Genomic DNA, 23,538 nt, shown 5'->3' on the forward strand with positions numbered 1-23,538 from the left:
ATGGGGTAATTTTCCTTTAAAGTGATTGTAAACGTTACATTTTTTTAATAATAATAAACATGTTATACTTACGTGCTGTGTTCAATGGTTTTGCACAAAGCAGCCCTGATCCTCCTTTTCTGGGGTCCCACACTGGTGTTCCTCACTCTATCCCCTGACAAGTGCCCTCATAGCAAGTCACTTGCTATGGGGACACTCATGAGGTCTCGATCCCAAGCTGCGCTCTGTGTGCCCATAGAAAGACACAATGCATCTTGGTCCCCGCCTTCCCCCATTCTTTGTTAACAGGCTGGGATTGACAGCAGCAGGAGCCAATGGCCACTGCTGTGTGAGCCAATGAAGATAGAGAGAGAGACCTAGGACAGCCTCTGTTCTCTTGCACATTGCTGGATTGAGATAGATTCAAGTAAGTATAAGGGGGGGGGCGCTGTACCTAGAAGGGTTTTTTTTTATCTTAATGCATTCTAAAAAAAAAACTCCCTCTCCCTTAAACCACTTTAACATCCTATGTTTCTATCCAGGATAAAATGTGAAAGAAAATGCCCCCATTTAGCACAGAAAAAATGTCCCACTCTATTAAAAAAAAAATACATTTTTGGCTGTAAATACACTTTAAAAATATGTTATACGGAGCATTTTTTAAAGCACTAGCATCATAGGTGTCCACTCATTAGCACAGTCTTTGCAGACCAAATCTTTACTAAAGTGCATCTTATATAGGAAAGAACATGACTTCTATAACCAAGTGACATCCAGCTGACAGTGATCATTTTATAAATGGCTGGAATGGTATATGCAATCATTCTTTGACTGTGTCTCTCACAAAATCATTGTAAGATTACTGCTAAATGGTCATCCTAAAAGAAAAAGAAAAAAATAGAAAACCGTATCCTGATTGGAACTTTTGCATCTAGTGACAAAAATAGATTAAAAAAAAGAAACCCCACAATGACATAAGTCTCCTTTCCTCTTTTGTTGCCAGTGCTTGGTTCATTGAAGCCTGGTCATTGTGTTAGATGGTCAATCTGCAATGCTAGATTTCACCATCAGTTAAAGCTGTAGAAAACATTTATCAGTGCAGCTAATCCTGGTATATGTATACATGTATAAACATCATTTGCCATAACACATCAAGCACTAATGTATTTTGTCCCTACCATTGCTTGGTCTGCTTGCCATTGAAATGGATAATGAGGGCCTACCATCTATATAGTGAGTGATCTCAGTGTGTGTTCAATTTTGATTGGCACACAGGTTCCTGAGAACTTATAGATGTTATAGCAAGACATTCTGTTTGAAACATTCTTTCTGTCCCAAGTATCAGGGGGGAGCTTCATGGACATTACAAAAAAATTGATGCCCAGGTGTACGTAATCTTAATAACAGGTGCTGTAGGAGGAGGGTCACCTTCACATTTCTGCACAGGAAGGCAACACACGAGAGATTTTCTATTACTTTGCAATGGTGTATCCTAAAATAGGTTATTGCAAGCTAGTACAGGGGAATCCTCTGGAAAGAAAAATGAATCTTCAATGTATTTTTTTAAGAAACTTCTAAGAGAAAGTAATGCATCACCTAGATTACTGTTGAAATGTGCAATTTGTGACTCATACTAATGGAGGAAACAAGGAAAATAAATAAATATATAGACTCTTCCCATCTGTCACATTCATCTGCACAAGTTCCACTGGTTGATTTTTGCTCATTAAGATCAACCATAAGCAATATTATTTTTACCTTCAGGGCTTTGGCTGAAATACGGTTTCTTTAACATTCAATTTTGACAGATCTAGCAAAAAATATGCTGCTGCAATAATATTCCTAAGAGCCTGGACTTGAGCTGACCTTACAGTCTTGTTTAAAAGAACAATATCAATAAACAATCTGTTTGGTTTTCAGGATTTTACATCTTTCTGTTCTACAAAAAGTATTGACTTGAACATAATCAATTCGTTAAATGACCATTTTAGCCCTATGAGATATAGATATTTCTCTTTGTATGCTGTGCTTTGTGTGGAATCTCATCATTTAACAGTAATTCTACACGGTATATATGAAACAGTAATTCTATCCAGTATCCACAGACTTCTCCAGTAACCCTTTAAGTCAATGTGCTTTCTGTAATACTTTCATTTGTGATGTTATGTGGAGGCACTGCTAGTTGCAGATGCTAAGACCAGTAGTACTTTATATCTTACTTTCTTTCATTTTTGCATTGTTTTATGGCTGTGTTACTATTAAGTGGTTCTGAGTCTACCATGGTTCAGAACTACTGCTCCTTAAAGTAACTTTACTCCAAATTTGGCAGGGATGGACTAAAACTAAAACATATATACAAAGCACAGCAGCCCATAATCATGTATTTGACTTGTAAGTCCAATACATATACACTATATTACCAAAGTATTGGGATGCCTGCCTTTACACGCACATGAACTTTAATGGCATCTCAATCTTAGTCCGTAGGGTTCAGTATTGAGTTGGCCCACCCATTGCAGCTATAACAGCTTTAACTCTTCAATGAAGGCTGTCCACAAGCTTTACGAGTGTGTCTATGGGAGTGTTTGACCATTCTTCCAGAAGCCAGTGAAGGTGTTCTATCGGGTTGAGGTCAGGACTCTGTGCAGGCCAGTCAAGGTCCTCCACCCCAAACTCGCTCATACATGTCTTTATTTACCTTGCTTTGTGCACTGGTCCAAATCATTTGGTGGAGGGGGATTATGGTGTGGGATTGTTTTTCGGGGGTTGGGCTTGGCCCCTTAGTTCCAGTGAAGGGAACTCTAAAGGTGTCAGCATACTAAGATATTTTGGACAATTTCATGCTCCCAACTTTGTTGGAACAGTTTAGGGATGGCCCCTTCCAGTTCCACTATGACTGCGCATCACTGCACAAAGCAAGGTCCATAAAGACATGGATAAGTAAGTTTGGGGATGAGTGAGTCCTGACCTCAACCTGATAGAACACCTTTGGGATGAATTAGAGCAGAGACTGTGAGCCAGGACTTCTCGTCCACCTCAGTGCCTGACCTCACAAATGCGCTTCTGGAAGAATGGTAAAACATTCTTATAGACACACACTTAAACCTTGTGGACAGCCTTCCCAGAAGAGTTGAAGCTGTTATAGCTGCAAAGGGTTGGCCAACTTAATGTAATGGAAATTTGTAAGTTCTGTATATAATTGTATTGTATTTTGTATGTATTGCACACTGCCCTCACTGTGCACACAGCACTAATAATGTTTTCAGTAAATGTTTACATTCTTTCGAGTCCTGATTAGAATTAGCCTGCCTATGTATCGCCCCTTGTTACCATAAATGTACAATTGTAATATTAATGTGATACCTACGTAATCATGTGCATAAAAACCTTCAATTGCGTCATAATAAAGCAGAACAGTTATTTGGAAAGATGCTGAGCGTATCTTTTGTGTCTGTTTCCTACTGCAGTAGTTATTATTAATTTGGAACCACTAATCAATATGAGGATAGGAGTTGCCTATCATCAATTTAACCGAGTCAGCATGGCGAGCTTTGCCTTAGGAGGGGATTCCAGGTGACCCTGAGTATCCGAAACGAGGAGCTTGAGACGATCCGGGAATTTCAGATAATCAGCCGGCTGAGGTAAGCCTTTTGCTTACATTTGAGTTATCAGACTTCCTTGATCGGTAAGGCATTTTCGGGACAAAGGGTACCTATTTTGCTCCCCTTAATCGAACTGTATTGATTGGTGGTTATATGTTATGTTGTCCCTGTCTATTGTCCATTGGAGTGTTATAGATAAGAAAGGGAAGAATAGTGCTGTTCACAGGTATATGTAGTAAATCTGCTAGATAAAGTAGTTTAGAGGCAAGAGGGTATAGGCACACATAGAGAAGAGAGAAGACTGGCCAGTCATTATGGGCATTGAATTAAGTAAGGGAATGAAGGGTAAGAGACCCTCACAAATGCCCAGCGCAAGAGGAGCGCTATATATGAACCAAAGGTGCTGTTCCGCCTATACTGAGCCCCTAGATTAATGGTTAGAGTGGACATGGATCCACAATGGGTAACTGGGTTACCAAAGTCCACAGGGACTAAGAATCATGCAGAGTAAACAGCTAGAGAAACAGCTATCTATGTGAGCAGGATGGATCAAGGGTGACATTAACACTAGACAGAAAGGGACATTTTCATGTTAAGTTGTGGGATGAATTTGGGGTCAGGCACTACCACTATTAGAATCAGAAACAGAGAAATGAGAGGTAAAACAGAATACTTTATATGTTGTCAGAGAGGGAAGATGGGATGAGCACTCTGGCTGCCCGTCTGATCATAGAAGCTAGATATAAAAGATATCTGAACAAAATAAGGAATGCAGAATTTAGGCAGGAAAATATTAAAGAGTTAAAAGAAAGTGAGAGAGATATTGGTGTGTGTGCGAATGCTGGGACCTTTAGTTCTATTGCTTGTGTGTGTCATGTACGCAGATGTGACCCCCTCCTTTGTGCTCTCCTGAAAGAATGTGCTCAGTGATAAGCTGGAAGGACACCATGCCAATTCCAGTTTTTTTAGACAAAACATTTATAACAAAATGTGCCGGGTTAACGAATCTAATGGTAAACAATGTGATCACAATTATTTTGAATCTGTTTTCCAAACATGGTAAAATGAAGGTTACATTTAACCGTGTATTACACAAATTGAATATCCTTTGATAGTGGATTTAAAAAGGGAAATTAAGTAAAATTAAGTATTAATGAGTATTCATTTCTAATATGAGTTTAACAATTTTATTAATAATATAGATATATTGAAACTGGTTTAGACAACCTTTGGTTGGAAATGAAATCCAGGTTATTGGGGAAATTTGTAAAAATGGGATTAGTTTAGATTAAGATAACAATTTTGTAATTTTACATTTATACAATAAGCCCTTATTGAGAGAAAAAAAGATTAAGATGAGGTTGTTATTTGGAATAAAGATGCCATAATATTTAACAAAGCCAAGATGGATGGAATACATAAGAAGTTCTTCTACAAAAATGAAATTTTAAGGTTTTTGATAATAACTTGATGTGCGGTCCATGATGTGAGAGTAATAATAAATAAAATTTAAATATAACAGACCCATCACATCAAGTCCACACACCCTGTTAGGATAGATGCCACCTGCAGCCAGTTGTTTTATAGTTTTTGATGCTTTCTGGTCCATCATACAGATTGGTCCTTTTGTTTTTATTTATTTTTATTTTTGAAATCCAAAGCAGAATGTGTGGATTGTGAAATGATGTGCCCCTTTTCCTTGTAAGTGCCGTGGTATAAAAGCAAGAATATTTTGGATTTATGGACATCTCTCCATGACCGCAGGGTATTGTTATCATTTATTATATTATTGCCAGGAAAAAGTTGTCTTTTGAAACATGAAACTGGAGTTCTTACACAAATAGCATGATAGAAAACAAGCCATTGTAATATATTTATGCAAGCTGGACCCAGTAATGAAGGGTTCACCCCGATATATCAGAGCTGTAGCTTTTATGCAAAGGTGATATTAGACAAAGTTAGATATTGTTTTGGTCAAACATTTAATTTTTAATGGTCCGACATTCTGTGCAGCAAATATACAGATAACTAAATGTTTGTCTAATGAAAGGTTTAAAATATGAGTTTGTTTATGTACAAATCTAACAATGAAAAACGCGTACATTTATTCAAAAGAAAGGAAAAGCCACATGTGTTAAATTGATGGTGTAGGAATCAGCTGCTGTGAGCCCAGTGCAGGACACACTCCCTGAACACCCAGATATTACATTTTTTGTAGATTTGAGTATGCAGTTTATCACCCAGAAGGATACTCTGTATTCAAAGTCATTGGATCCTTTTTCCCCAGCTCAAGAAGCAGAGCTCCATGTTTTAGCAAAGCCTGTGAGCTACAAAAAGAGTGTATATTTATATAGATAGTAGAGATATAGAGAGCTTTTGGTTCCATTTGAAGGGCCAGAAGTTTGTTTTTACTTCGGCAGGTAAACCAATAAAGCATGCCAAGTTAATTTGATTGGCTGTTTTCAGCCTTCCAGGTTCTTGCTGAGGTAGCCATATTAACTTTAACACATGGAAGCAGACCAGGTGACTAAGGATGCTGCATTTACAGCCCCGGACACTTGATGGGTCTGTGCAACTCACAGATTCCACCCTAGTTCTGGCCCAGTATAGCTGGGATTAATAATTCAACTTTAAGGACCCCAGAACGAGAAGAACAAGTGGTCCACAGGGGGCAACTTCTTATGAAAAAGGACTTTGGAAAAGGTGATCATTTATGTCTGCCAGCCACTCTTTTCCCTCCAGCTTGACACATGGATCGTGTCATCAGTCACAAGCAGTTATGGCTGCCTTAGTAAATGAGCTTGGGATAGAGCCAGGGTTCACCACAGTTGTTTTTATAACATACCACTTCTTGTTTTACCTGTTACCAAAGGTGTTACCAAAAGCTGAACATCCCTTCCAGAGATTACAAAAAAGATATAAGTTAGGATCTTACGAGTATGCATTTTGTCTGTATGGACATGTTTTTTGGATGTCCAGTGGCAAATGCTACTGCAAAGGCCACAGTAAAAAGTGTTATCAGAAGTAGTTTTTAAGTACAGAGTGCCAGAAAGTACAGAGAGTAACAGAGGAAATCATTTTTATAGGAGAGTCCTTAATAGAAGTTTTTTATTTTTACACCCCCCTACTGTCTACAATGTAGCGGACAAAGTAGAGTAAGAAACTAGAAAACTTTTGCCTGAATGTTTTCTTATATTTTATCAAGCCCCTAAGGGGGATGTTGGACTCTCTCCCTATGGGATTTGGTTTGGGAGTGTGTTACTCACTTGCTTATATTTTGTCTCAGCAGCTGAAGTCCTTCATTCGGATCTCACAGAGAATGTTGATGATCTTTTAAGGTTTTTTACAAACTCATTTATGTGTTTTCTCCCCAATTCCAGATCCTAAAAGTTTGGAAGGATCTAAAACTAAAGCCAGGTGACTTGTGGATTGTTAAGAGACATTTATATATAAGGAAATGTTTGGAGACTCAATACAGCATCTAGTTCATGTACAGTTTTTGCAAAACTTGAAAGAAAAGTCACCTGGATCCACACCAGACACTGCAAAAATGACTAAATTAAAGAAATCTCTGTGTTTGATTTGTTTCCCTCTTATCATCACAGTCTAGGGTACTTTTTGGTTCAATTACTTTAATTGTAAGGGATATATATATATTTGAAAAATAGTTTAGCCATGTTGAAGTCATATTTGTCTTTTGTATGTCTTCCATTTTATGTAGAATTGTCTGTGTTTACATATGCTGATAAGTCAGCATGCCCACAATTCAGCTAGAAGGCCATTATGGCCACAGGAGTGTACAGCCAGTACTCTGTAAATATGTCTTATCAATCATTTGTTTTTCACAATGAAAAGTCATTTTGTAATGAAAAAGTTGCTCAGCTATTATTTTCTCCACAATGGAGTTTTTTGCCTCTTTGGCCAGGACTACCTTTACCTAAGCGTGTGGAGGTTCCAGGTTAAAAGTGATAGCAGGTATGGTTAGTAATCTAAATATTGATCAAAAGAGGGGAGACTGTAATGGAAATTTGTAAGTTCTGTATATAATTGTATTGTATTTTGTATGTATTGCACACTGCCCTCACTGTGCACACAGCACTAATAATGTTTTCAGTAAATGTTTACATTCTTTCGAGTCCTGATTAGAATTAGCCTGCCTATGTAACGCCCCTTGTTACCATAAATGTACAATTGTAATATTAATGTGATACCTACGTAATCATGTGCATAAAAACCTTCAATTGCGTCATAATAAAGCAGAACAGTAATTTAGAAAGATGCTGAGCGTATCTTTTGTGTCTGTTCCCTACTGCAGTAGTTATTATTAATTTGGAACCACTAATCAATATGAGGATAGGAGTTGCCTATCATCAATTTAACCGAGTCATTAATAATAAACCCTACAGAATAAGTTTGGGATGCCATTAAAGTCCATGTGTGTGTAAAGGCAGGGGTCCCAATACTTTTGGTAATATAGTGTATGTAAAGGCTATGCACAGGAAGCACATAAAATTATTATATTCAATGTCAAGTACAGAAGTTTATGTGAATTCTGTTATTTTACCAAATCCAAGTTTTAAAGTTCATTCTTATCAGCCCACATGAGTCTGCACCAGCTCTTGTATCCAGGTGGAAAGTTCAGGCAGATTGCCAGATGACCATACTGACTTGATCCTTTATCCAGTTCCCTCAAACTCCACCAGGTTTTAGGCTCATTTCTATGCTGTGATTGCCTGTTCTTTTTCACACATATCGAGAGGCATTGCAAAAAAATGTATCAGTCCCATCAGAATAGAGATCCACCAAGAGATGTTTTTATTTACTGATGCTAGATATAGGGGCTGTACCTTAGTAACCATGTGGTCTAGGAAATCAAGAAACTAGTTACTTAAAGTGTTACTAAACCCAAGACCCGGAATTCACTATATCTGGTCTCAACCAGTACACAAAGCATGGAAACAAACATACCTTTTCTCATCAGCCGTATATAGTCATCTTGTGACTTCTATCAGTGTTTGGTAAAGCTTGTAAGAGGAGTTTTCATTCTAGATGGATTGGGGACAGTGGGAGAAGGGAAGGATCAGAGAAGACAGGATCAAACAGCCTTTTTACACAATGCACAGGATTAACTCCTTAGGTTCCACAGTGAGTATAACAAGCATACTTTGCTGCATATACAGACTGATTTTACTGTTGTGGGTTTAGTAACACTTTAAAAGAAAAGAAGTTCAGTTTCCCAATCTATACACTTTACTTATAAGCTTCAATGAAATGCTGTATGTGCGCCCACTCCTAAAGTACCTCTTCCTTTGTAGTTTACTGTCTGCACTATTATTCACAATTGCTCTTCTATGATAAAACCAGCAAGCATATGGTTGTACTCCTGCTCTCCCTATGGACAATAACATGCAGGCTTAGGTGATATATGCATGAATGCAATGATTAAAAAACAATAATTTAGTGGTGAGGGTATACCCATGCTTCTGACAGCCATCTAAGGCTAGCTAGGTTAGCTTTAGACGCTCTCCCTAATAATTTAAGAGTAAGCGCCCCTGTCCAGTTAAACTCCATTTTTCCTTGTCAAAAGAAGTTTATTGAGTATACAATGTTATAAAGATACATAAAGTAAGTTTACAAGGATCTATAAGGTAAGCTCATTGTTTTACAGTAGGGTTTATATAGGTAAATATCATGAAATTTCAAATATTAAACATTGGGTTCACGTAAACCTAAATTAAAGATATATATCATTTCCTTAGTTACTTTTGTAGGTATTTAAATGATTTATACCTACTATACATATTGTTTACAAGTAGTGTGTATATAGGTCAAATAAATTCTGATAATGAGCTTTAATCGTAAGGTGGAGAAAAGGAAAGAGAAAGAAGAAAAAGGGTTGAAAGGTAGAGGTATGGTCCACAAGGTTGTCCCGCTCGTCAGTTTATTATTCTTTTTAGTTCTCTTTGAAGCCTTAGAATGGGTGTCTCTGTAAGTCATTTAATCTGTTACCATGGCAACAGGACAGAGTCATTGAAGTTTGACAGGAACTGTTGTTTTATCCAAGGATGCCAAAGTTTTTCAAATTTTGGAATTTGATTTTGATCGATGGCTACCATCTTAGCATGGGACATTGTATTATTCATTCTGTGAATTGTTTCTGCTAGTACCAATGTAGGAGATTTCCATGCCTTGGCCACTGTTTGTTTTGCAGCCGTTATTAGTTGGATCATAAGTTTGAATTGAGAGAGTGTTAACCATTCCGGTTTTAGATTAAGTAAAGTTAAATATGGATCTGGTTGTATTATTTTTTTAAATATTTTAGATGCAATCACGAAGACTTCCTTCCAGAAGGTTTGGATTACTGGGCACGTCCACCATATGTGTAAATGTGTGCCTATTTCTGGGCATCCTCGAAAACAAAGAGCTGAGGTATTAGGTGAATATTTTGCCACTCTAGCGGGTACAAGGTACCAGCGAGTTAGGACTTTATAATTTGTCTCCAGTGCTAAGATGTTGGGTGAAGATGACTTAGATGTGAGCCATATGTTAGACCAGTCCGTGTCTTCTAAAGTTCGTCCCAGGTCCTCCTCCCACCTCTGAACGTAAGAGGGTCTATTAAGATTTGCTACTCCATATAATTGATTATAAAGTGATGAAATTGTACCTTTAGCAAATGGATCTTTTGTACAGATTGATTCAAAAATGGATAATTGGGATAATGGTGTATCCCCCTTTAGGAATGGTGTATAGAAATTTTTGATTTGGAGATATCTAAATATCTCAGAGTTTGGTAGATCATATTTTTCTCTAAGCGATGGGAATGAAAGGAATGATTTAGATGCTATGAAGTCATTTAGTGTCTGAATGCCTGATGTTGTCCAAGCTTTAAAAGAATTTGGGTAGATCCATGCCGGATAAAAGGCCGGATTTCTGATAAAAGAAAGGAGAGGATTGTGTGGAGATTGTAACTGATATTTGGTTTTTAGTTTATCCCAGAGAGATAAGAAGTGTTTAGTTATGGGATTATGAATTTTAAAGCGGTCTTTAGGATCAAGCCATAATAAATTTGATATTAATAGAGGGTCATTTTCTGAAGCCTCTATAAATACCCATAATGGGATTTCCTGTTTTGCATGGTATTTGGACAGACTGGCCAAATGTGCTGCTCTGTAGTAGTTAGTAAAATTAGGGTATCCCAGGCCTCCTTTATTTTTGGGAAGATGTAGTGTGTGTATAGGTATACGTGGTTTAGAAGAGCCCCATATAAACGAAGTTGCTCTTTTTTGTACTATTCTCAAAAAATAGGAAGGAATTGGAATAGGGAGGACTCTGAATAGATAAAGCAATTTGGGTAGAATAGTCATTTTGATTGCATTAATCTTCCCTATCCAGGATAAAGGAAGTTGCGACCATTGTTTTATTAGATTTGTGATCTGTCTTAATACAGGAGGATAATTGGTTGAGAATAAGTCAGAATGAGATGCTGTTAAATGAATTCCAAGATATGGGATTGATTTTTCTGCCCATGTGAATGGGAGTGCAGCCCTAGCCGGGATCAATTCCATGTTTGTGAGTGAAATATTAAGCACTAGGCATTTCTTAGGATTAATCATAAGGCCGGATAGGGCTGCAAACCCATCAAGAGCTGGTATTAAGTTAGGACCAGAGACCTGTGGTGATGATAGAAAAAGTAATATATCGTCTGCAAATATACATAATTTGTGTGTAATACCTCCTACTTCAATGCCAGTTATAGTTTGGTTTGTTCTGATGTATTGGGCCATGGGTTCGAGTATAAGGGCAAATAATAAGGGAGATAATGGGCAACCCTGTCGGGTACCTCTTTCGATATTAAAGGCTTCAGATTTGTATCCAGCATATTTTATATAGGCTTTGGGTTTATTATATAATGCTTTGATCCATGTTAAAAAGTGGGGTCCAAAACCCCATTTTTGTAATGAATATTGCATATATTGCCAGGATACTGTGTCAAATGCCCTCTTAATATCGAGAGACAGAAAACATAAAGGGATTTTCCGTTTTTTAGCAATATGTGCCAATAACACTGCCCTGCGTATATTATCGCCTGCCTGTCTATTTGGCATGAAGCCTACTTGATCTCTATGTATTAATTTTCCTATAATGCTATTGAGGCGTTTTGCTATTATTTTTGCTAATAATTTAATATCGAGGTTTAACAGAGAGATAGGCCGATAATTCACACAGGAAGTATCATCAGAAAGGGGTTTTGGGATCATACAAACAATTGCCATTAGTGTTTCTTGCCGAAAAGAATGTCCATCTAGAAGTTTGTTAAAAGTTTCAGTGAGAATGGGAGAGAGTATTTCTGAGAATGTTTTATAGTATAAAGCCGAGTAGCCGTCTGGGCCTGGTCTTTTATTAAGTTTTAGGTCTTTTATGGCGTTAGCAACTTCATCTATAGTTATAGGCTCATCCAAACTGCTTTTTTGATTTTGAGATAACTCAGGTAAGGTTATTTTTGAGAAGAAGGATTCAGCCTCTGTAGGATTAAATTCATTGTTTGTCTTGTATAAAGTTGCGAGATGTGAGTGAAATTTATGGACTATTTTAACTGGATTACAAGTGTAAACATTTTTTGATAATTTCAAACGTATTGGTTTGAAAGATTTGTTAGTTGAATTTAATGCCCGAGCCAAATATGTACCTGGTTTGTTTGTATGCATGTAGAAATTGTGTTTGGAGCGTTTGAGGGATTTATCAACTGACTCCGTGAGAAATAGATCGTATTCCAATCTAGATTTTTCCAGATGAGATTTTGTACTCTGAGATGGATTATCTTGGAATGATATGTAGGCTGCATTAAAATTGAGTTCTAGTTTTTTTGCTAGATTTTTGCGTTCCCGTTTAAATAGTGCCATTTGTCTTTGTATTGTACCACGCAAGACAGGCTTATGAGCTTCCCACAGTGTTATTGGGGAGATGTCTGTTGTATTATTAATTGATATGTATTCCTTTAAAGCTTGTTCAATGGCCATCTGATGTAGTGGGTGTTTGAGCATTATGTCCGGTAAGTACCACGTTGGGTCATGCGCTTTTGGTATGGCTGAGGCTATAGTAGTGTATACTGCATTATGGTCAGACCACGGAATCGGAATTATATCTGATGCAATAATTTCTGGTATCATTCCTATTGTTAGAAAAATATGATCTATTCTGGTGAAGGTTTGATGAGGGTGCGAGAAATAAGTGAATTTCTTTTTCATTGGGTTACTTTCTCTCCATGAATCTACCAGATTGTATTTGGAAAGAAGTTGAGAAAAAGGTAATCTAGAGGTTATTTTGGATGGTGTAAAAGGTGATTTATCTAGAAATGGGAGGAGGACCTGGTTCGAATCCCCACACATTATCACTGTTCCTATTTTGTGTGTATTAATCACTTGTAATATATGTGAGAGGAATGGTGTAGGTTGTTTGTTAGGAGCGTAGTAGGAAATCACTGTGATTGCTGTATCCATTATATAACCCATGAGTATCAGGTATCTACCTTCTGGGTCTCTAATTTCTGATGATAAGGTGAATGGTGTGGATCGGTGAAATGCAATTAGAGTTCCCCTTTGCTTGGTACAGGCAGAAGCCGTGTAAATTTGTTGATAAAAAGGAGAAATATATTTTGGAGTAGAATCTTTGGTGAAGTGTGTTTCTTGGAGGCATACTATGTGAGCCTTCTTGTTATGGAAAGTACGGAAGGCTTTGGTCCTTTTTTGAGGGACATTTATTCCCTGAACATTCAGGGAAAGTATATTCAGTGGTGCCATGGCAATAGATCAAATAGTTTTGACTTACTTTTTGTTATGCAGATCTGACTGCGCAGATCAACCTGTGTGGACTGAAGAGATGAATAGATAGAAAAGAAACCAGTGAATTCTGGAGTAAAGAGTAAACAAAAAACATACGAGATTAGATGATACATTGTATAAATTATTTTTTGCAAGTAATCACAATTTACCCGTGAAAGAGAATAAATATCTCTCTCAGGGGAATAAGTGCCTTCGTCACACTCCCACATAATATGGTTGGGAGAATGAGGAGGGCTAATGGGGGTACACGGATCTTCCGCTTACAGGAGAGAAGTGCTATGTCAAAAGACATCAAAATGATGTTTCATTAATTGGAGTGCAGAATATAGTTTTTGTTGAAATTATTTATTCCAGGGTGGTTGTATATGGTTAGTCTTGCCCTAGGCTAAATAATTCAGTTAGAAAGGTACTGTTAATAACTTTGGTATTGATGAAGATAGTTTGAATTATTTTGGGATTTTAACCCTTTTAGAGTAAACAATTACATATTTTATTCATATGTAACTGTTTAGATATGTTAACTCATAAAATTGAGGTTGTATTGCTTCAGATTAGAATAAACAAAAACATAATTCTAGGAACTAGTTAGATAATAATATATTTGTTTTAAGAAAAGAAAGAAAAAGCTTCCATTACTTCTGGATTATTGAACATATTTGTCCTAAAAAGTAATAAATCTATTGTTATTACCTGATAATATATAACTGAACAAGAATTTCCTTATTTCACTTATATATTCTAAGGCTATATGAATCAGAAGTAATAAGAAATATAACTGGAATGTAACATGATCCCACACAGTGTGTGACTATCAGAATGCAGTTACATTCAGTTATAAATATAGTTTTTTTATAGAGAACCATCTCTTAGTATAATAAATGAAGAGATATCAGGAATTAGGATGTCAGTCCATTGAATCTTCTTGGTCCATGGATGATGTGGCATAACGGCCTCTTTTGTGAGAATGATGATTCCCATTTTGTTCTGAAATTTTCTGGGTGCTGCCTGAAGGTGAAGATGATGTCATTCTTCTGCGTGTGGGAGTGTTGCTGCTTGTGGGTTCTGTCAGATTTAATTTTAAAAGGGTTTGTTGTAGTTCATCTGCTGATCTGCTTCTGTAAATTGTACCTTGGTAGTTAAATCTGACTGAAAAGGGGAAGCCCCATTGATACATAATGTTGTGGCGTTGCAGTTCCATTAGTTGGGGTTTCATGGATCGTCTTTTAGTAATAGTAAGTTGGGATAGGTCAGCAAAAATTTGATAATTGTGTCCTTGAAAATTAAGTTCCTTTTTTTCTCTTGCAGCAATTAGTATTTGTTCTTTCGTTCTGTAATAATGAAATTTTGTGATTATATCACGTGGGGGTCCATCTTTCTTTTTGGCTGTGAGGGCTCTGTGTACTCTGTCCAGTTCTAAACGTTCAATAGGGATATCTGGCTTTAGTTCTTGTAATAGAGCAGTAATAGTAGATTGCAGGTCTGTCACAGTTTCAGGTATTCCCCTTATGCGTAAGTTTGAACGTCTGGCTCTATTTTCGTAATCTTCGAGCTTAGTTTGAAGTATTAAATTCTCTTTTTTTAATTGTTCCAATTCTGTTATATTTTCTTGGGTTGTAATTTCAATTTCATCCATTTTTATTTCTAAAGCTGCGGTGCGGTTTCCCAGCTCTCTTATTTCTTTGGTTAGGCTTTTTGTTATTTGGTCTGAGGTTTGTTTTAAAGCCTTATGAAGCATCTTTTCAAATTGTAATAATATTACTGGGGATACTGAGGAGGCTTGTGGAGAAGTTTGTGAGAGGATTTGTTCTGTATCTGACTCAAATGGAGAGTCTTGCTGTGACATTTTCTGTCTGTGAGAGCGCCCTGATGCTGTAACTTGTGAGGTGACTGGAGCTGCTTCAGCTGCAGTGAGTGCCTGTGAGCTCTTTGTGAGGTGATTTTTATTTCTGCCGCGGTTTCCTCCCAGTACCATATTTCCTGCCCAAACTTTCACAGTTTGTTCCCTGGGGCAAAAAGGTTCAAATGGATACCTTTTGAGCCTGCAGGCTCCGCTTTGTCCTTCTCTTCTCTCCTCAGCGGTGTGAAGCTCTAACAATGCATGTCTGCTCTGCTAGGCTCCGCCTCCTGCCCCCCTAAACTCCATTTTTCATGCTCTCCTCACTTTGCATCAAATCGCTGCAAGAACTTTATGTTGTATAGCAAGGGTCTCAAACTGACGGCCCTCCACCTGTTGCGAAACTACAAGCCCCATCATGCCTCTGCCTATGGGAGTTATGCTTGTAACTGTCAGCCTTGCAATGCCTCATGGGACTTGTAGTTGCGCAACAGCTGGAGGGCCACCAGTTTGAGACCCCTGTTGTATAGAAAGAAAAAAAGCCCAAAGGCTAAAGCTGCACTCAGAAATAAAACATAAACAAAATAACCAACAATAATAAATCAAAGCTGCCAGCACCTGAGAGTCTAGTATCAAGCTCTAAAGTTACAATATAAAACAAAAAAAAAGTGCAGCGCTAAACTGGTGTGAAAAATCGAGACTGAGAAAACTAAGGCAGAGTCCCATAAGCTAATCAGCATGTGATGACTGATGAAAAATTCATATGGAACATAATCAAGTGAACAATAACATGAAAACTAAAGCAGAGTCCCATAAACAAATCAACATGTGATAAATGATGAAAAAAACCATATGAGGCATAATATAAAACATAAATGTGAATAAAGCATATACATTTCAAAAGAAAAAGTCCCATAAAAGTGTTAGTCCATGAATTAACAAAAAGGAACACCCATCCGTGAAAATGCAGGAAGCCAGAAAAGGAATAGATCGTCCGTGTGGTTTTGCACCTTAAATGAGTAATAGATTCCGCTTACCAGATGGCGATGACTGCTATTACGGCAGTCTCGCCCAGCTCAGGGAAACCGGTCTCCCAAAAAACAAAAGCACAGTACCGGAACAGCAGCTTAGCGGTGGATGATTCTTGGGAATATAAAACAAAAGGCTTACATAGTGTAAAATGTACAAATAAGGTAATTTATTTTGATAAAAAAGAATCACACTTACAATGTTGTAGTCAATAAAAAGCAGTGGAATGTAGTATAGGAACAAATAGTGGTGTCTCCGTTTGTTGAACTTCACTTCCTAAATTTGCTTGTTAGCCCATCCGAAAACATAATGACGTCACCGTCACAGGCTGCTCCCTACGTGTTTTGTCACGATAGGACATCGTCTGGGGATTGGCTTTGATTTATCATTGTTGGTTATTTTGTTTTATTTTGTAGCCTTTAGTGCTGATCTAAGATGCTAAATGACAGTCAAATTTACCACACCTACCTTTCCCTCAGCACACAAGCAGCACATAGGAATACAGAAAGCTTTAAAAATTATACTTACTAATTACTCTAAAATTGTAATTACTGAAGTGGTCAAGCACAGCGTCCTTCTCAACTATCTGTCTACATAAATTTTGAATACATTTCAAATTTGTAGGTACAGTAAATAACCTTAAAACTGTAGATTCTGCTGCTGAGACCTTGGTACTGGTATCATTCAGCGCAGGAAGGATTTTTTTTTGGCACATGCAAACATGTCCATTAGGAATAGTTAGTTAGAGGGTTGAGTTTACAGAGAGGGTTAGTGTGAGGGTTAGAAGTAGCGTTAGGTTATGGTTATGGTTAGCATGAGTCATAAGGTAGATAGGGTAGGACAGCACTCTCAGTGTTTAGAAGTCAGCATTAAGACCTACCAGCACTAAAATATTTTCATTCTTCGAGAAGTTATAAATGATGAGAGTTATGAAAAACTTTACTAGGGATAAGCGGAATGATTCTGGCTAAATAGGTGTTGTAGAAAAATTGCCAGTGCTATGTATTTCACCTGCTTAAGAGGTATGTGAAATGTACTCTTCTCCCTCATCTTTTGGGCCTATTTCCCAAAACTTTATCATCAGGCATGTTGTGGCCCAGATCTCTGTTATACTGTAACCCAGAATGTGCATGTTGGGGCTTGTAGAGGACTTAGTCCCTACTGTGGCACAGTGGGCACTTCTTAGTCTCTTACTATTTTACACTAGGAAGGCTACTGCTATGAATTGGAAAAAGTATTCTCCCCCATCCATCCAATTTTGAAAGCAACTTGTGAACTCTAACTTGCCTTTGTACCACAAAAATTACAACAATAGGGGCTTCCTCAAGAAGTTCTCTAAAGTTTGGGCATGCTGGCTGGATGATGTCTCTATGGCCACAGCTCCCACCCTCTGATATAAACATCTACTGCTAATATATGATCACACACCATGGTATGTTCCTCTGTTTTTCCTTTGGAGCTCTTGGTATACTCCCTACTAATAAGGGAATGCAATCTTCTTTGTGTTTTATGTGCTCGAGCCACACACTTTGCATTCCAAATGAACCTGTACTGGCACTATACATACTGTATTTCCTTGTAGTTTTCCAGGCACTAACCCCTGCGTAGGCCTAGCTCCTTGACTTGGCCGTCTCTAATATTGATTGGTCCCTGGACAAAAAATTTCTTGGGACCCCCCAATGCAGTTTCACTCTCCACCTGCTCTGAGACATACAATAAATAGCAGCTAGACTTAAAATCAGTTTACTGTATCATATCAGGCAGCAATTGTGATTGGTTGGCAGCAGTTAGAGCATATAATTACTGCTTACTGATTGTATGCTAGAGGTTACAGCACACATTACGGCTCACCGATTAGTTGCTAGAGGTTACAGCAAATGATTTCTGCTTGTTAACTGGTTGCTAGAGATTACTGTACAGTAATACTGCTCACTGATTGGTTGCTAGAGGTTACAGCACATCATCTCCTGACATGATATACATATGAATGCCGCCTTTATTCACATATCAATGCCACCGGCCACAGCTATTTAGTTATGAATGCCGGTTATTTACATGTAAACACAGGGTCTGCAGGTGAGTCACCTGTACACAACAATATAGCAGAGCTGGGCAGCATTAGTATCAGCACTTCACACTGAGATATCAGGACACAGCATGGGACTAAAACTTCAAGGGAATTTAAACTGGGATAGTTGGCAAGTATGAGACAGCTTCTTTGGGCCCCACAACAATGACAGGGCCCAGGGAAGCTGCCCCTTTTGCCCTGCTTTAAAGACGGCCCTGCTCCTTGATTTTCTCCCTTTTTTTTACTACCTTGTTTAAAAAATATTCAGTAAAAACTTTGCTAAAACAAAAGCTCTCCCTTTTTTTCCAATAGTTATTGAGTGTGTGTTTGTGTAATTTGTTGAGGGTGTATTTTGGGGAGTGTGATGTATTTATAAAAAAATTAGCATAAACATTTAGGCAGTGAACGTGTGTGTATGACATCCAAAAAATGTAATGGTATTAGAAATTTTTCTGTGGTGGTCAAATGTTTTAAAATATTTAAAACGGAAAATACCACATTTGGTCACTAAGTGGTAGTATATATCTTACATATTATAAATCTTAGTGCCATCTAGTGGCAAAATGCAATATTTTCCATTTTAAATCGATGAATAATATTAGACCAGCTTTATATTTTTTCTTTTGAGAGCAGTTTTGGCACACAAACAAATCTAGAATAATTAAAGCCCACTCCACCTTAAAAAAAAACAGAAATTTTGCCAAAAAGTGCCTATTTTCACAGAAATTTCAAGGAAAATTACATTTTCAATTTCATTCATTCCTACTTAAGCACAGTTGCTCAAAGGCTACCATGTGGTTCAGAGAAGTTGACTGTTTTTTTCCAACTCATAGGTTTAGAAAACCACTACAATTTCCCTGAATACAGAAAACCTCTTCAAAGACCCATCCAAAAGTGGACATTTGCTTTAAGAAAAAAATAAAATAAATTCTAGTCATAGCCCTTTAAAGTTCTCCATACTGTCATTTTACAAACTGAATTTTCCAGGCATCTGATTGAAAAACAAAAAAAATATCTCAGAAGTTATTTTTCTTGAAGCATTCATGACTCTCGAGTTTTCTGATTGTACTTATGCATAGAGAGAACATTCAGAGCCTCAGGTGATGTTACAGTCTCATGAATATCTTCAGATGCTTCACGTAAAGATGGAACTTGGCCGATTTTTAAAGCCTGTGCAATCAATATACATGAGTGATAGTTTTGCCAGCCCAAATGAAAGATATTGCATCCTGCAAATAAATCTAAATGTAAATGGTATTTATATCATCATTCCCCAAAATGGTTTGCATTTTAGGAGGCACAGATGGCTGCCTAACAAGGACATAGTCTGTTTGTAGACTTGTCATATAAAATATTAACTGATTTATGATTGTAATTTCTCCTACCCCTTCATATTAGGCTCCATGGATTTATAGAACAAGTTACAAGCATGAAATCGATTGCAACTTTAATGTTTCTCCTTCACAGACTTATTTGGAACACACAGAAAACACACAAAAATCTGACAATACTTTGTAATTGGTATTTGAAATTGGCATATGAAAAATGAAAATGCCTTTTAAATTATATCACTAGGCTTCTGGTTTGCAACTATTGCAATGTTATATCAATTCCACGGGAAACGATTCTGTTGTTCATATAAAGTTTTTAAAAGACAATGTAGAAAATAGATATTCAATCTTTATTTTTCATTTTTTAATTCCTTTGCTGTTTTGAATGGCCTTAACTACAAGGTGTTCTGATTAGCTAAATGTCATACATTTATTTGAATGGCGGTCTATAAATATCACAAAAGCTGAACACTGCAGTGTACAATAATAGGCTTCAAAGAAGATGCTTACTGGGTCTATATGTGAACAGTGGAAGAAACTGAAATGGTTTTCCAGACAAACCAGACTGTAGTGCTTCAGAGACTGTTTGTTAGAAACATTAAAGTGGTTTTAAAGCCTTAGTTTTTTTTTTTTACCTTGATGCATTCTCTGCATTAAGGTAAAAAATCTTCTGTGCAGCTCCCCCCCACCAATGCCCCTTATGCTTACCTGAGCCTGATCTTGATTCTGCACTGTGCCTGAGAGCTCTCTCGCTGCTTATTATGTGATGAGGAAAGGGGGGGGGGGGGAGTTGCTGCACTATCTGTGTCTATAGACGGATACAGGGTGTTTTGGGATCAAGCATTTTCTTATGGGGGCACTCGCAGAACAGGCCAGGAGAGGAGGAAAACTTTTGCACAGAGCATGTAAGAATAACATGTTTATTATTTAAAAAATTAAATGTTTACAATCGCTTTAAAGAAAAATGACCCCATTAGAAGGTTTTCCCTAACCTCCTATTCTGACAACAACTGTAAAACACAAAACTTTACAATCACTTCTAAAGCTTTAGTTCTGGATTTCAGAATTGCTCAGTTTTTATTGCACAAAGCAGCAGTTTGGCTACATAGCAAGTCAGTTCTCCATAGTATCTCATTGGGTTTACTAAAGGCAAATAGGCTGTTCACTTTGCAGTCTGGTGAAGTTTCACTTCGCCAAGAATACCTAAGCACATCCAAGGAAAAGAAAAAAAACAGCAGTCATGCTTGTAGATGATTGGATGATAGAAGTCAGAGAAGCTTCACTTACTAAGCTCTGGGAAAATGTCCTTAAAATTAAAACTTCCCTTGCAATGTGATTAGCCTATTTGCTTTTAGTAAACCAACCCCATAGTCTTCTTGAAATGTTCAGCCTATGTAATGTTGGAATTTCGAGCCAGTGTACCATTATTCTTAGACCATAAATCATATGTTTTCTCTAAAGTAGCAGGTTACTCTACCCCAAAATTCTACCCCAGCCCTATCATGACATCATAGAGCAATTACAAAGGGGCTTTAACATCAAATGCATGGATCTGTTTAAAGGTTCAGTCCACCCAAAAGATATTTTTCCTGTTGTTGGTCACTGCCCTGGAACAAGCATTCGGGATAAGATTTTAAACTGCTCAGGTTGAATTGAGTAAATGCTTGTTTCAGGTCATTCATTTATTAGGTAGTGAAGACAGGATCTGGATAACATTCCTGGACCCTGCAGCTTTAATAACATCTAGTTCCCTTTTAAACAGAAGAAGACACATTACAACATCCATATCACATTAAAAAATTAGATTGTTGTGTGCACAGATATGATTCGTAGTTTGGGATTTTTTTGCTAGTTTGTCAAAATGTAATGTCTGCTTTTCCCAAGCAGATCATAAATTACCTAATATATTTTCATGTTTTTTTCCCTTCTTTTTAAGAGCAACAACAATGTGAAAATGGCACTAATCCGTACATATAACATTTTGCCTTTCAATTATTTAGAACAGGCAGCCCAATGGAATATGATTGCTGAATTGTTGCTACAGGTTATGACATTTTTTACATTTTTTTTGTCTTATGAAATAAGCCACATTATAATAGGCAACTGTGTTGTCATCAAATCATTCTGGTTCCAAAGCTAAAAAGCAAAGAGGATTATAATGACTTTAAGGATAAATTCACTAAACTCCATAATTCGCTGTTAGCAAATCTATCTTCTAGCTTTGGTAAAGAGAACAAAGGCAATTTACTGGCAAAAAAACAATAATAATCTGAGAGTTTAATGAATTTGTTCTTCTCGATTCTAACACTTCTTGGGAGTATTGCCAGCTGAAAATGACACATGCTAAGAATCATTGTTTGAGTTGGGATAATACACTGATTCAGTAGAAAAAAAATTCTGCAGATTGATATATTAACTGGCCTGCACAGAAGGAGTTTAAAATAAAGTAGGCAATGCCAAATGCACATGTGCAGGACCCACAGTGGACTCATTTAAGAACTGCATCGTAATAACTGTGACTAGTTCAGACATATAGTTTTTTTAACAATTTCCGTGTAGGTGATTCTTTGTACACCATTATCTGTGTTGCTTTGAAAGACATACTTTCAAAGCAAAAGTAATTGCAAGGGCCTCTGTTCCCTGCAAAATCTATCACTTTTCTGTGAATCCAGTAAATCGACCATCCATGACACACATGTTATATACAATAACTCAGGGACGTGCAGTCAGGGGAGCAAAAAAGAAAAATGAAACGATCAACTCTGAGGATCGTGGCTCGGCGACCTGGGGTCACAGAGATCCCAAATGGGATAGGTAGCTGAAGTCCTGCCCCACCACTGGTCAAAATGATGGGGCTCCTATCATCTATGGTTCTGGAAATACGGGGCTCTTTGCTCAGCCTGTCAGAAGCTACATACAGAGCGGCCAGTTTAAATACAAGCTGGCACACTCTGTTTGCAGCAGACTGAGAGGATGAGCTCACAGTACCGCTCATCACTTCTTGTCAGAGGCACTGAGTTCAATGGACAGCTTGGAGTCTTGGACCAATGGTAAAGCACCATTGGACCAAGCTGTCCAATAAAAATGCAGCAGTGGAGGCACGCGTCTCACTGCAGTGTCATAGAAGGGGCATGTGTCTAAAAGACAAATGCTCCCTTCCAGCCCAGCCCTCTTAACTACAAAGAAAAAGCATGGGTTTATGTATATAAGGTTTACCCATAATCCCATGTTTTTCTCACACAGTTACGAGGGAGAATGAGAATCTGATGCTGCTGAAAAGGTACAAGCTAAATTATATATTATTATGCTATATGTTATAAGATAATAATTTATTATTTATCTATTTACTGTGAAATTACTGGTTTGAAGTTATACCTTCAAACTTCAGTAATTTGTCCATTAAGCCACCTACTTGAGTACAGTTTTTGAAAATACAGTAAATTACCTTAAAATTAATATACAATAATTATTTGTATATTTCTTACTTATAGTAATTAATCCCTTGTCACACAGATCAATTCTGACACTTCTCTCCTACATGTAAAAATCATAATTTATTTGCTAGAAAATGACTTAGAACCCCCAAACATTATATATATTGTTTAAGCAGAAAACCCTAGGGAATAAAATGGCAGTTGTTGCAACTTTTTATGTCACACAGTATTTGTGCAGCAATTTTTGTAACCATTTTTTTTTGGAAAGAAACTGTTTCATGAATAAAAAAAAAATAAAAATACTAAAGTTAGCCCAATTTTTTTGTATAACGTGAAAGATGATGTTATACCGAGTAAATAGATACCATGTCATGCTTTAAAATTGTTCACACTTGTGGAATAGCGCCAAACTTCAGCACTTA

Source organism: Aquarana catesbeiana, linkage group LG09 (assembly GCF_042186555.1).
Source record: "Aquarana catesbeiana isolate 2022-GZ linkage group LG09, ASM4218655v1, whole genome shotgun sequence".
NCBI classification, from domain to species: Eukaryota; Metazoa; Chordata; class Amphibia; order Anura; family Ranidae; genus Aquarana; species Aquarana catesbeiana.